This window comes from Hibiscus syriacus, unplaced genomic scaffold, assembly GCF_006381635.1.
Source record: "Hibiscus syriacus cultivar Baekdansim isolate YM2019G1 unplaced genomic scaffold, ASM638163v2 tig00000778_pilon, whole genome shotgun sequence".
Classification (NCBI taxonomy): Eukaryota; Viridiplantae; Streptophyta; class Magnoliopsida; order Malvales; family Malvaceae; genus Hibiscus; species Hibiscus syriacus.
The window spans coordinates 185,001-199,118 of NW_024061825.1; the positions used below are offsets into that span (position 1 = coordinate 185,001).

The 14,118-nt window shown below is 34.2% G+C and overlaps 2 pseudogenes; one reads left to right on the forward strand and one right to left on the reverse strand.

The window, feature by feature from the left end:
• Positions 1-1,571: 1,571 nt before the first annotated feature.
• LOC120113589 lies at positions 1,572-2,281 on the reverse strand (annotated as a pseudogene).
• Positions 2,282-2,993: 712 nt separating this feature from the next.
• On the forward strand, positions 2,994-11,594 carry LOC120218464 (annotated as a pseudogene).
• The last annotated feature ends 2,524 nt before the right edge of the window (positions 11,595-14,118 follow it).

Below are 14,118 nucleotides of genomic sequence, written 5' to 3' on the forward strand. Positions count from 1 at the left end.
ATCGCATATAGGATTGATGGAAGAAAGGGACTCTTTCCCCTTTTGTCTTTTATACGCTCCACTTTCCCAACTTAACAAAACTGCTTCCTTCCCCTTCCCCAAGCCGAAATTTCCTGCCTGAATCAGACTTTTTATTCACTTATTATGAATAAAAAATAAATACTTTAACTAATTCTCCTAGAAAAAAATATTCTTCCCTATATATCGATTTTACTATTAATTTTTTAAGCTTCTTTAATTTCAGTTTTGGATTTAAAGTAAATATTGAATTATTAAATCATTAACGATGAAATAATGTGTTAGTTGGTGTTAATGTGAAAGTCAAAAAATATTTTATTTTATCTTCTTCTTATTAAAGTTAGATTTTTTTTCTTCATCTATTTTTAGTTGTTTTAACGAACCGTCGTTCTTTGATGTCTTTTACGATCATCCTTGACACTAATGAACTCATTTCACTGTACTTTACTACTTTATGGATTTCAGTTTTCTCACAACCTCCTTAAAACACATGAGACTAAACACAAAAATTCATTGTTTTCAGGGGTTGGTGAACTTTCTCGAGTTTAAGGGTGTTTCGGATGTGAGATGCATTCATTTGAGAAGATGACAACACACCTTAATACTAACCTCATTATAAGATTTTAGAGAAGGTCAAAGTATTAGAACGTTCATGAAAAATCAATTTGATGAAAAATGAGGAGTGAAATATAAATACTTTAATACTAATCTCGTGAATGCAATTGGTGATAAACAACGATTGATCGATAACAACTACCGAAGGAAGTAAAGATTTTATTGCAAGAACCAAATAATACGATATGCGTGGTGTTTTATTAATATTCGAAATATTCACATAACTTACTTTGTTTCGGATCAACTTTATGAGTGGTGTTTATTAAGTTTATTTGATGGATTACGATATGCGCATAATTTGGTTTTAATGAATGTTCCATTAATTATTAATTGTGGTCAGGATTATGATCCAGCACGATTGATGTTTGAGTGACGGTAGAAAATTATACAAAATAAACATATTAAATCTTTCAAATTTAAATTAATATAAACGTTAAAAAAAGATAAAAGGACGTAAAGTTTTTGTATTTTTAAAAATAAATCAATGTAATTCTTCTATTTTTTTTTATATGGACTTCCAACTTAAGAAAATAACTCAATGTAATCTATTGACTAATGTTAGCGTAAAGAGGTCTCTTACGGAAGCTACTCTCAACCTGGTGTTTGGGGTAACCTACTATCTTACCTCCCCCTTACCCCATACATATGGGAAAAAGGGACAGCCATTATGATACTCTAAGTCAACCATAAGTTTCTGTAAAAAAATAATATCTCTACGATTATTTTTCTTTTCCTTCAACAATTTATGCAATCATAAATTGATTATTTTTTTCTCTACCAACACCCATTAGTACTATTCTCTTCGTAACAACTTTGAGAAAACATCCATAGCAGGAATTAACGGAGCAGATGATCAATGATAATATACATTGATTAAAGGACCACATAATTTATTTTAGTTGAAATGTTATATTAAAGAAAAAATAGTACGATGATGAGGTCGATTTTTAGAAAGTACAGGGCTTCACGTCCCTTCTTACCAAAAGCAAAACATATTCTGCTCTCATACATGTTGATTAAGGAACACAATACATTGGATTAGGGTTTGAATGTGCGATTGCCGGAACATTCCCCCTGCAGATCGGTCCATTGGTCCCCAACATTCCCCCATATCCTGTACCCTTGTTCCATTAATGCTTCCGAATTGCAGACTTGTAAACCACCGCACTCTTCCTTTGAATCTTCCGTCCTGTGAAATAGTCAAATTCAAATTCCTGGAAATTTCCCCATAAATACTTATAAATGAATCTTTATCTTACCTAAAAATCACCCTTTCATAGCCCATGAATCCTTGGCTATGCAAATTATCGATGGTGGCAGCGCTAAGGTCTCTTCGTCTCTTCCGGTGATCAAGAACACCTTAAATCCGCTGTCCACCAGCTTCTGAAACAACCCCAGTACAGCTGCGATTGCAGGACACTCTGCCTTCATTGCCCATGCCTTGAAACCCCAGGGATCATAGGGCTCACACCTATATGCACATACATATATGAGAATTAGTATAGACTATAGTTTGGAATTCGGAAATTAAAATGAAGGAATTATTTATATACCATATTTCTTTCTCTTGTAGTAAAGATATTTGATATGCATGTGTCATCTACGTCAGGATCCAAGCATCCATTGCATCCTCATCCACGGTGACTTGCGCAACGTAATTTTTGTATTTGTTCCACGATTAGTTAATGTCCTGCTCGTATTGCCCGCCGGTCATGTAAGTTTCGATGTGGTGAGGCAACGAGCCGGCACCGTGCGCCATCCGCGGACATTGTTAGCCTCCACGGCTAGCTGCCGGTCAAGCATTCATTTGACCTGTCAGCTGCCCGACTCGTTCTCCAGAAGGGCTTAGTGCCGATTGCTTTGGAAAATATTGTTAAGAGAAAAATATGAATATCTCTCTCGCCAGTTTCACCATGGATGATACCACACGCAGCTCCTGCAAACAAAGCAAAATCAAAATCTTTAGTTCCAATATTGAATAGAGAATAAGAGATCACGTCTTGGCAAAAAAAAAAAAGGACATAAAGATCATTATGGAAACTTTATTAGATGGACCCGACTCGCTACGTCCGTATCTCATCCAATACATTTTCCCATCTCATTTCCTCAGGTGAATTCACTGGAACCATAGATGACGTGATGAACCAGGATCATAAATAACTTCACGACTATTACGAGAGTTTTGCAAATGCAAGCACATGAACAACTCTTGAAGACAAAGATGGTGATGAGGATTTGGAGAGGGTGCGGTTTGTATGATAAATAACTGTGATCAATAAATAACGTGATGGCAGCCTCATTGTGATGTTTAACACAAAAATGTAAAAGCAAAACAAAATAAACATGGATCTGTAACCAAGATGAATAAGTTGAGGCTTGGAATGTTACCTAATCAAAGTAAAAGAACGAGATGGAGGAGGGGAATGCAGAAAGGTCGAGAGAGAGGAGGCGTTATATATAATAAGGCGGATCAAGGCACCGGAAATGATTGGTAAGCCAAAACGTGGGTGTGGGTGTCGTCAGGGAGCATAAAAAGGGGGGAAGTGAACTGGAATTGATGATCAACAACAATGAAGCGTCATCCGCAGCTAACCGTAAATGAAACGAGATAAATGATAGACTTCTCAGTTTCATATAATTAAAATTCAATAATATGATTTGATAGACTTTAAATTCTTAAGAACTAAAATCATCAGTAATATTCGACACGAAAAGTTTCACGAACAACTGGTCTCGTGCATGGATTGCCTTATTATTTACTACTACTAGTGCGTCCATCTTCATTGAGTGCATTATCTGCGATTATTCTACATTCCACGTCAGCAATGTGCCGACCATTCCCATGTTCGGTGTACCAATTTCAAGCATTAATCCCACACTTGCTAATTCCCAGTTAATTAGGTGGTGGAAATCAATATTGACTTGGTAGGCCATAATATTAATTCCCCAGTGGATAGAGCGTAGACAGTGATTGAATCTCCCAGTAATTTGATTGGATTGTCGGGGAGAAAAGTGTAGTTAACTAGATAAATGGACCATTAACTATGATAGTATGCGTTGTTGGAAACACGTGTATGTCCAGTTTTCTATCCACATTCATGGAATTAGATTTGTCCATTTTTATCTAAATTCAAAAGTTTGATCTGAAATGTAAACAATTTAATATAGAATCATTTAAACATAAATGATCCCACTTCAAATAATTCAATAAATTTATCCGTGTTCGTTAAAAAATGTATTATTCGACTTGTTACTCGTTAAGTTCGTTAAAATTTTGTTCTACTTGTGCTCGTTAAGAAAATTTGTTACTCAATTCGTTGATCATTTAACTCATTAAGCTCGTTACTCGCCTCTTACTCATTAATCTCACCAAATTTTATTTATTTTTTAACTATAAGTTAAAGCTACTAATACTATATAGATTTTAACATAAACATAAGTTGATAAATTTAACCAAAAACTATCGAAAGAGTGTATAAAATAAATTCAAAGTCTAAACACCAAATAACAATTTATATAAATACAGTAAAATAATAATTAGAGTTTGATTTTTGGTTATAGTAAAATAATAATGATTCATTAATAATTTATTATTTTTAATTATGTTTTTTTTTAAAAATTAATAGATTAGTAATTTATCATTTTTATCTATTGCTAAATTATTTTTAAAATCAATTAACTTTTAAGATAACTACTAAAAAGTTATAAAAAATTTAATGAATTACTCGTAAATTTATTGAGTGGGGTTGAACTTTACTCGACTTAATTTGCTAAGATCTCGAGTTGAGCTCGAATTCGAGTTAGATCAACTCGAGTTGAGTTTAAACGGCTCACGAGCTGATTGGGATGATTGTGATAGCAATAATGGAAGATGAGATAATAGAAAAGTTTATCTACCATATCCAACAAAATTACACTAATTGGATCTCCCACCAAATGGTTCCTAAAGTCAAAGTCAACCACCGAATCTCTACCAATTGATTCCACACTATATGTTAGTTCGGCACTAATAAATATAGATGCGTACCGAACGATTTTAGTGGTAAAATATTATTATTAGTACTTAGTGTTTTAGATTAGAACATCAAGAATATCAGTGTGTAAGCGTTCAATGACTAATAGTAAAGAATTATCTTGAATAAATATTATCTGTTTTTACTCCAGACTAATAAAAAAGTATAGATGTATGATCGTCCCTCAAATTTTATAATAGTAATATAATTATTCTTATAAAATATATTAAAAAATTTAGAAAATATAAAATTAAATCGTCAATTAAAACATAAATAATGTGTAAATTATATAAGAATTTAAAACTTTTAAGAGGTATGACCGGCTTAATATATCCTTAGAATTACACTTTCCATTTAATGGTCATTAAAAATATAATAACGAAGATCATCCCAGAACTTTGAAGATTTTTCATCTAGAAGTTTCATAAGTATGGGTTAGAATATAAATGGACATATTTATACTGAATATAATAAGGACTTGATTTTGATATGAGGAAGAGGGTCCAATGGTCAATCTGATTTTGATGTCAACTAACATCTTTTGTCAATTCAGATGTGTTTCAAAACAAACTTGGATAGAAATTTAGATCTATTTTTAGGGTTTATTATTTTTTCTTTTTTTCCCTTAATCGTAATTAGTCTTCTTTATCTTTATGTTCAGTGACGATTTTAATCTTGATCTTGATATCGACCGTAGGTATTTATTATTTTTCTTTATTATAACGTATCATTTTTTTTTCTATTTTTTAGTTTCAATAATTATGTATTTGTGGCCGTCTTCTTTTACCTCTATGAAACGTTTTTATCTGTCTTTATGGCACGTTTTCGGTCATTTATATGTTTTCGTTTTTTAGGGTTATATTTGGCATCGCCATGTGTTTAGTTGACAGTTGTGATTGTAAACCTCAAATATGATTTAAATATTCTATTTAATAAAATTAACGGGTTTTGTAAAAAAATTAGATCTATTTAAAAATGGATTGAACTTGAACTTCAATTTTAACTTTCAAGACTTCAATTTACTTCAATCTACTCACTTTTTATTTATAATTTATTTATATCTTAATTTAATATATTATATATTTTATATAAAATTAAATTTATAATAATATATTATTATATGGATGCATTAAAACGAATATTAAATTGTTCATAAAAATAATTTTAGTAAAACCTAAATTATTATTATTATTTAAAATTAAAATTAAAAATAAATTAATATTTATATCGTGAAATAAACACCATGATGTAGTTCTGTTGTGAGAAGATTGGTTGTATACCATATTTAGATATTGATTTTATTTCTTTTAAGTTAAATTATTTTTGATATAGTTTTTTTAATTAATTTTGGGTAAGTATAAGGTAATATTTATTCAAAGAAAACTTTTAATTTTTCAATGTTGAACGTTCATATTCCTAACATTTATGATACTCAAACTTGAGTCTTCAAGAAATAATAATAATTTATCTAGCACGAAAGTAATTTGATTCATGCTATTTTTTATATCGTCGAATACGATAACAAAACAATATTTCGTTAAAAAATATTTTGTTAAAAAATATTTTATGGTTGATTCTAAACAACATGTGATGTGAACACTTGCTAATGAATAAGTGTAATGTGCCGTCTGGTTATTGATTATTTTGGGTAAAGTACAAAAGTAGTCCATCGGTTATAGAATACTTTATTAAATCCTTTGACTATTAAAAAGTTAAAAAACTGTCCTCTGACTATAATATTACTTTATTAAATCACTCGACGATTAAATGTTACAAAATGGTCACCTGACTATTCATTAAGTTCCAAATTCATCCTTTTCCGTTAAAAAATTAATGGTTGTCTAAGTTGGACATTAACATGATAATTGATATGATATTCATTTGAGATTTGGTATCAAATTCTATCATATTGCAGTTAACAGATTAACGTTTAGATAATATCGTCATTTTTAATAAAAATTAAAAAAAATGACGAGTTTGGAACATGATGAATAATTGTGTGACTATTTTTTAATTTTTAATAGTTGAGGGAATTAATAAAGTAATAAGCTATAGTCGAGGGACCCTTTGTATTTATCCTTAATTTTTTATATTTAATAAATTAGTTATTCAATTAGATAAAATAACCGCGCGTGGGGGGGGGGGGCGAAAAACGAATCAACTAAACACAGATAGTGACCGACGGATGAGGAATTGGGAGTAACCGTCTTGCTTAGCGTTGGTTGTTTGGCGGTTGATCTGGAGCTGTTTATACCATCTTCATTTTCTTTAGACAGAAGGAATGCTGCATTTCATTTGATTCATTGAGAGAGGCATTGTTAAGCATGATGATGAATCGAAGTAATCCAATGGAATCTCAATCTCTCTGGCCATGAACAATAATAATTCTAACATTTCGGCGGCGTCAAATCATCACCGTCGTCGCCTGAGTTTGAACGGTTGCGACAGTAATTTAGATCTCTTCTCTAAGAATCCGGGCAGCCTCTCCTTAGCCTCCCCCGATGGTACTGACATTTTACTTTTTTTTGCTCCTCCGTGTGCTTTCTTAATATCATTAGATCAGTTTGTCGGTTAGAAACGAGCATTTTGGTGATTTTGGTTTTAAATTTTGGAAGACTATCACTTGGATCAGCAAACGTTAAGGATGGGCCTTATGATGTGTTTTGTTATAATATCGGAACGATGATTATCTGCAAACAAAAAATACGATCGAAAAGAAAAAATAAAAATTACAAAATTTACATAGAAAAATCAAAAAAAATCACGGACAGAAGAGAATAATTTTACTAATATGAAAGAAGAAAATATAAGAGAATTTTGGTGGAAAAAAAGAACTGGATATTTAACCATTACCCTTAGTATCTATTTATAGAGATAAATACTTGATTACAAATGAAAACTAAATAAAATATAAATCTACTTTAATAAAGTTTTATACTTTTAATCAGATTGAGTTTCCTACTTTCTCAATATTTATATATTAATTAATTTGTGTCACTTTGAATTCGGGTCAAACGCTAACAAATTTTCACCTTAACGTGAATTCTGAAAGTGCAAAGGTTTTGAGACAAAAACACCCAAATTTAATGTAACACCCAAACTCGTAAAAAACAATTCTTCACTTCAACAAACAAGTTTTCCACCTCTTTCACAACACTCCTCAAATGGGTAATATTTAGTAATGGACACCGATCGAATCCAATCTTTTTTAGAGCTTAGATTTAGTCTTAACATCGACATAATTATCATAAGTGTCAACTTTGCTCACAAATATTTTACCACGATCAATATCATGTGTAGCACAATCTAGATCATCAATGATAGTTCTATCTTCAAATTCATTATGTTCACGAAATTAAACTCTTTTTTGCTTCACATAACCGTTCTGCCCACGGTTATTTTGTTCAACAATGTTATTTGACATAGTGGATGAAACACCAACTGCATTATCTAAAACATTTGAACCATATAGAACATAAAACTTGAGTCTTTCTCTGCCCTTTCAACACAACAAGAGAGTCATTGCAATTTTTCATAATTCCACCTTCACTGAAGAATTTATACCATTTTGAATCTAGAGTACCTAACGAAATTAAATTTCTACTCAAATCTGGAACATGTCACATTACCAAGTGTTCGAACAAAATCCATCGACATCTTAATATTGATTGTGCCAATACCTGCTACTTTATAAAGGACATTATTTCCCAAAAATACATCACCTGTAGATATAGTTTCATACGTCGTAAACCAATCACGATTAGGAATCATATGAAAACTACTACCAAAGTCAAGTATCCACTCATCACTTCTTATAAAGTTGTCGTCAGCCGCAACTAGGAGTTCTCCGTCATCATACTCCTCTACTATATTGACCTCACCAGATTTCCCAGAGTTCTGCTCTTCAGTTTTTTTTTTTATTTTATTATGCAACTTGTAACACTTCGATTTAAATTACATTTCTTTTTACAATAGTGACAAGTTTTACCTTAGTTGGAAGATTTTGATCTACCCCTTCCAATATTATCATAAGAACGCTCGTCTTTTCCTACTATCTGAGCTAGTCGATAAATGCATTACTAGACAATCTGCCTCGGGCTCGGAAGCAGATACAAGATGTTCCATCTTGTCAAATGATTGCAAGCCATTATAAACTTCTTCAAGAGTGAGTGTTTCGTGACTGTACAATATTGTATCTCTGAAAGACGAGCAAGAAGGAGGCAGCGAACATGGGAGGTTTAGTCCTAAGTCTTCTTGATCATACTTCACTTCTAAAGTCTCTAGATCAGAGACAGATTCCTTGAATGCGGTCAGGTGCTCTTCAAGAGACGAACCTTCCGCCAACTTGAGCAAATAAAGATGTTGCTTTAGGTGCAACTTGTTGGTCAATGATTTATGTATGCAAAGTTGTTCCAATTTCGCCCACAAAGATGCAGTTATTTTTTCTTTCAACACATTCTGTAAAATTTGATTTGACAAGTGTAAACGAACATTGTGTTACCAATTTCTCATCAAATCTTTATATTGCATAACATCTCGAATCTTCAATGCTATAGCGAGAACCTGGTGTTTCTATCCAACAGTGGAATATCATACTTGTTGTCATAATCTTGAACCCAAAGCTTTAATACAAATTTGTTATAATATCGGAACGATGATTATCGACAAACAAATAAACACGGTCGAAAAGGAAAAATAAAGAACACCAGGATTTACGTGGAAAACTCAAAAGAGAAAAACCGGGTAAAGGATAAGAATTTTACTAATATGAAGGAAGAAAATACAAGAGGATTTTGGTGAAAGAAAAGAACTTGATATATAAACTTAACCCTTAGTATCTATTTGCAGGGATATATACTTGATTATAAAGGAAAACTAAATAAAGTAGAAATCTACTTTAATAAAATGTTCTACTTTTAATCAAACTGTGTTTCCTAATTTCCTAATATTTATATATTAATTAATTTGTGTCACTTTAAATTCAAGTCAAACTCTAACATGATTTCATCCGCAGATGGATGAAAGCATGACTACGATTGGTAAACCATTGCAATAATTACTAGCCATATGGCTCTTTGTTGAATATTTAGACCCTAAGATCTAATATGTGAACTTTAGTTGCTTTGGTGGTCAAATATTTAGACCCTAAGATCTAATATGTGAACTTTAGTTGTTAGTAGTCAAACGAACCGTTTGACACATTTTCTGGGCAATTTTGTCACACAATTGAGAATTTGAAAATGTCTCTCTTATAGTAACTACGTAGGCTTTTGACTCCTCCTGGAACTTCATTTGTTCGTTCATTTGAGGGATCTAAATCTCAGTCTGCAAAGGTGTCGCTGGCTCCAAGAAGGAATTTCAAAGTTGGACCAGTTTCAATCACTAAGGCTTCAAGGGTATGTATGTATTTCTTTAGAGATAAAAAAGTATATGCCGAAGTTTTCAATGACTAATTTATATATTATCTATCTGTTTCAGTTTCAGTTTCAGTTTTCAGTTTCACAGTCTGAGAGCTTAAAACCCACCAGAAGCAGTCCTGTAACTCAGCCTTCTGTATCATCACACACTAGACCATCCTCTCCTATTACTTGCTCGCCATCAACAGCGAGACCTTCAACCCCATCTGCTCGCCCATCATCACGTTCCTTAACCCCTTCAAAAGTCTGTTCCTCTTCAAATGGCTCTTACATTGACAAGAACCGATCCTCACAAAGTTCAAACGTATCAACTCCAACTTCTAGGCCACGAATCCATGCAAACTTGAACTTAACAACTGTTCGTTCAAATCCTCGCCCAATGACGCCGACACGTTGGAATTCTCTATCTTCAGAAGCCACTGTTTCACCTTCTGGTGGGCGCATTGTTTTAAATGGCCACAGTGAAGCTCCAGCATCCCGACCAAGCTCCCCAAGTCCACAAGTCCGGCCCTCAGTTGGGCTACCTGACTTTTTCTTGACACCAGCAAACCTTAGAACAACTTTTCCTGATAGGCCAATCTCTGCCGGAAGGTCTAGGACTGGTAGTTTCTCTCCAGAAGGCAAACCAAGACGCTACTAGCTCTGTAAATATGCCAAGAAGATCATCACCATTTGTCACAAGGGGAAGACTTGCAGAACCCCATGGAAGAACTCATGTTCATTCCAATGGGCATGCATCTGACGTACACGAGTCACGGGAAGAACTCACATGTGTCCGATTTAGCTATGCGGAAACCTATAAAGTCTTCGACAACCACTGCAGATAGCCCGAGACCTGGGAGGACCATCTCAAAGAATAACCGGATGTGGTTATTAGGCAAATGGTATGCCTACCCCCTTACATTTTTTTATTGATTGAATCTGTTTATTCCTCACTAAAAAACTGCTTGTTCCAAATTTTAGCCATTTGATGTGTTCTAAAACCTTTTCTTTCTTAATCATGTGCTCTTGCTTCCCTGGGAGACTGAATTATGTATTTCAATAACAAGTGTTCTTACTTCCCTGGGATATCTGTACTCTATGATGTAGGAGAATCTTAAACACCATTCATAATTGCAATGCAGGATATGAGAAAGGAACACGGAGCTCGGTCCCTTACGAATACAAGTCTGTTTCCTCAGAGCATTCAGTCTGGTACTGCTAAAACACAATCACATCGTTCCTTAAGCGCTTCAGACTTGATTATGGCAACGGACGCCCAAGTAGGTTGAAGACGGTGACATGTCGGAGAATGGAATAGTATTACCAGAGCTGCATAGAATGGAAGTAATTCCCATGCCAAATTAAGCGAGTTGGGGCATAGATGAGAGTAGCCGATATGATGTTTTATTGCTAAAAGAGGACTTGAAGAATACGAACGGGTGCATAGCTTCGATGATACATCTGAACGATTTTCCATCTCTGATAGTGGATTTGAGCTCTGCCTGAACCTTTTGGCCTGTTAATATTGTATTCTAAATATAAAACATAATGGGTTACTTTGCAAGAGTATAAGAAGCTGTAGTAGGTGGTTATACAAATATTATGGATATGTAATTGTATTGGTCATTTGATTGCCTGCAAGAGCTAAACAATAGTTTTAGCGTGGTGTGTGGTTGTTGTCGCCATCATCAATCATCCATCCAAGGAAATGGAACCTCACTTGCATAGCTAAATTTGATTCGATTTTCAAGGATAAGGTGGTTTGAGCTCCTCATAGGCTTGGATTGATTAAGGACCCACAAGGCCTGACCATGTTGACCGCTCCCCACCTCATGCTGTGGCTGTGGTGGAGCCAGGGTTATTGTTGAAGATCCATCATTGGGGTCTAGCTGGATCCGGGTATTAGTCCGAATCTCTGTATCCCAATTTCCAAAATTTTATTAAAAGAACAAAATAGTTAAATTAATTTAAAGATAAATCATCTCATTTTCTATTAGTAATGTGTAAAAAAAGGTAAATTATGTGTTTAGTACTTAAATTTTCGATTGTTTTAAAAGTATACTTAAAATTTAGTTTTTATTTTATTTTATTTTAGTATTCCTGTTCAAAACTTAACGTTATTTTTTAAAATTTATATACTAAATTGATAGTTTAGATACTAAACGTGTTAGTTTTCAACGGTGGGTACTAAAATGAAACAAAAACTAAACATGTTGATTTTAAAAATTTGGAACTTTAGATACTAAAACAAAAAAATTGATAGTTTAGGTACTAATTATGTAGTTTACCCTAAAAAAACTGTATTATTTCTATTTGACCTATTAGTCTTTTTTTAACAATTTGTTTCTAATGACGTGTAACTAAGAACCCAACATGTCACGGACTTAGCCTAGTTGGTTCGATTCTAATCCATGCGACACTCGAAAGGAACGTTTCCCCACCAAGTCAGCCTTAATCTCGTATATATGTTCAAAGATCTTTGCATCAGTAAGGTCCTTCGACCAAGAATTGAGATCGTGGGGCATAACGGTATACACGGCTGGTTTCGGACTTCTCCAAAGGGAAAAATATTTTATTAGTGGAAAATAACATCGGGTTAGAGAAGACTCACCCACACCATCAACTAGATCGTAGGGGCGAACCTCGATGGTGTTCACAAGACAAATATATTTACTGTGGATCAGTCCAAACTCTCCTGATTGTCACCTCCTACATATGCGAAAACAAAATAACAAAATGCTACCTATAGATATTAAAATGCTTTTAATTGGGGGATGTATGTCCTACCCTATTCTCTACCATAATATTAAATGCATAAAAAGATACAAGTTTATTCTACCTTGCTAATAGACCCTATATGGTTAGCCTTGGTGTACCTACCCGATTGTGGCCCCATAAAAGGGACAACCACGACATTCTCCCACCTAATTATCGATGCCCTATCGGTTGCATTACTTGAAACTCTTCGATCTTTACTTGAACGCCTTGAGGTCATACTCTCTCTCCCAACTGCCCTCTCATGATCAAGGCCTCTCCACTAACTAGGTACTCCCATCTTGCTTTCCGCCCACCTTAACCACTTACCTACAAGAATCTCGTCAACATGATGCTCTGAAGGTGGTGCATACAAATCAATTCCCTGGCAGACTGACTCTAATTGGTATCGTTGGGATCGACATGGAACGACTTCAAGTTACTCATGGAAGATGGGTGAACTATCATTCAAGCAGGAGGGTCAACCTTGTAAGAACATTCCCACTTTTATTTATCGAGACTGAACCTCATACTTGCGCACTAAACGGTAATCGGTCTGGGTAAGAATCTAAGTTATTATGGCATCAACTTAACTAGCATCAACTCTCCAACCTGAAATGTAGATCTCTTTGTTATGATCTGCACATATCTCATACGCTTCACTGCTTTCTCAAGTAAACCTTGACAATCTTAGTATTTTGCTTCCACTCCCCCACAAAATTTGAGGCACGAGGGCATCTTCTTGGGAAGTCTCATCCACGTATGAGGAAGTCTTAACTGCTGACCTATCACCAGTACAAAAGGGTTTTTATTAGTGGATTGAATCTTTTGTGAATTAAAACATAACTGCGCAATATCCAATAATGGGGGCCAGTTTTCTGATTTATCTGAATGAAGTGCCTCATATGCTCCCAAGAGCCCATTGAAACGTTCAGTCTGGCCATCTGTTTGAGGGTGATAACTCGACAAAAAGTTGAGTTGTGTTCCACTAACTTGAACAAACCCTTCAGAACTTCCCAATAAGTCTTTCATCCTGATCGTGATTATGCTCTACAAAAGCCCTAATATTCACTATGTACTTGAACACCAACCTAGTAGTCTCTCTGCCAAACACACTTCGGTGCCAGTATAAAAGTGGCATATTTTGAGAACATGTCCATTACTACCAAAATGGATCCAATATCCTACCTATGGTAAGCTTGCTATAAATCCAAGGAGATACTCCCATGGTCGAGCGGGCACCGATAACGGTTCCAACAACCAACTGTCTTTGTCGATCCACCTTTCTTGTTGACAGATGAGACATGTCTTGGTGTAGT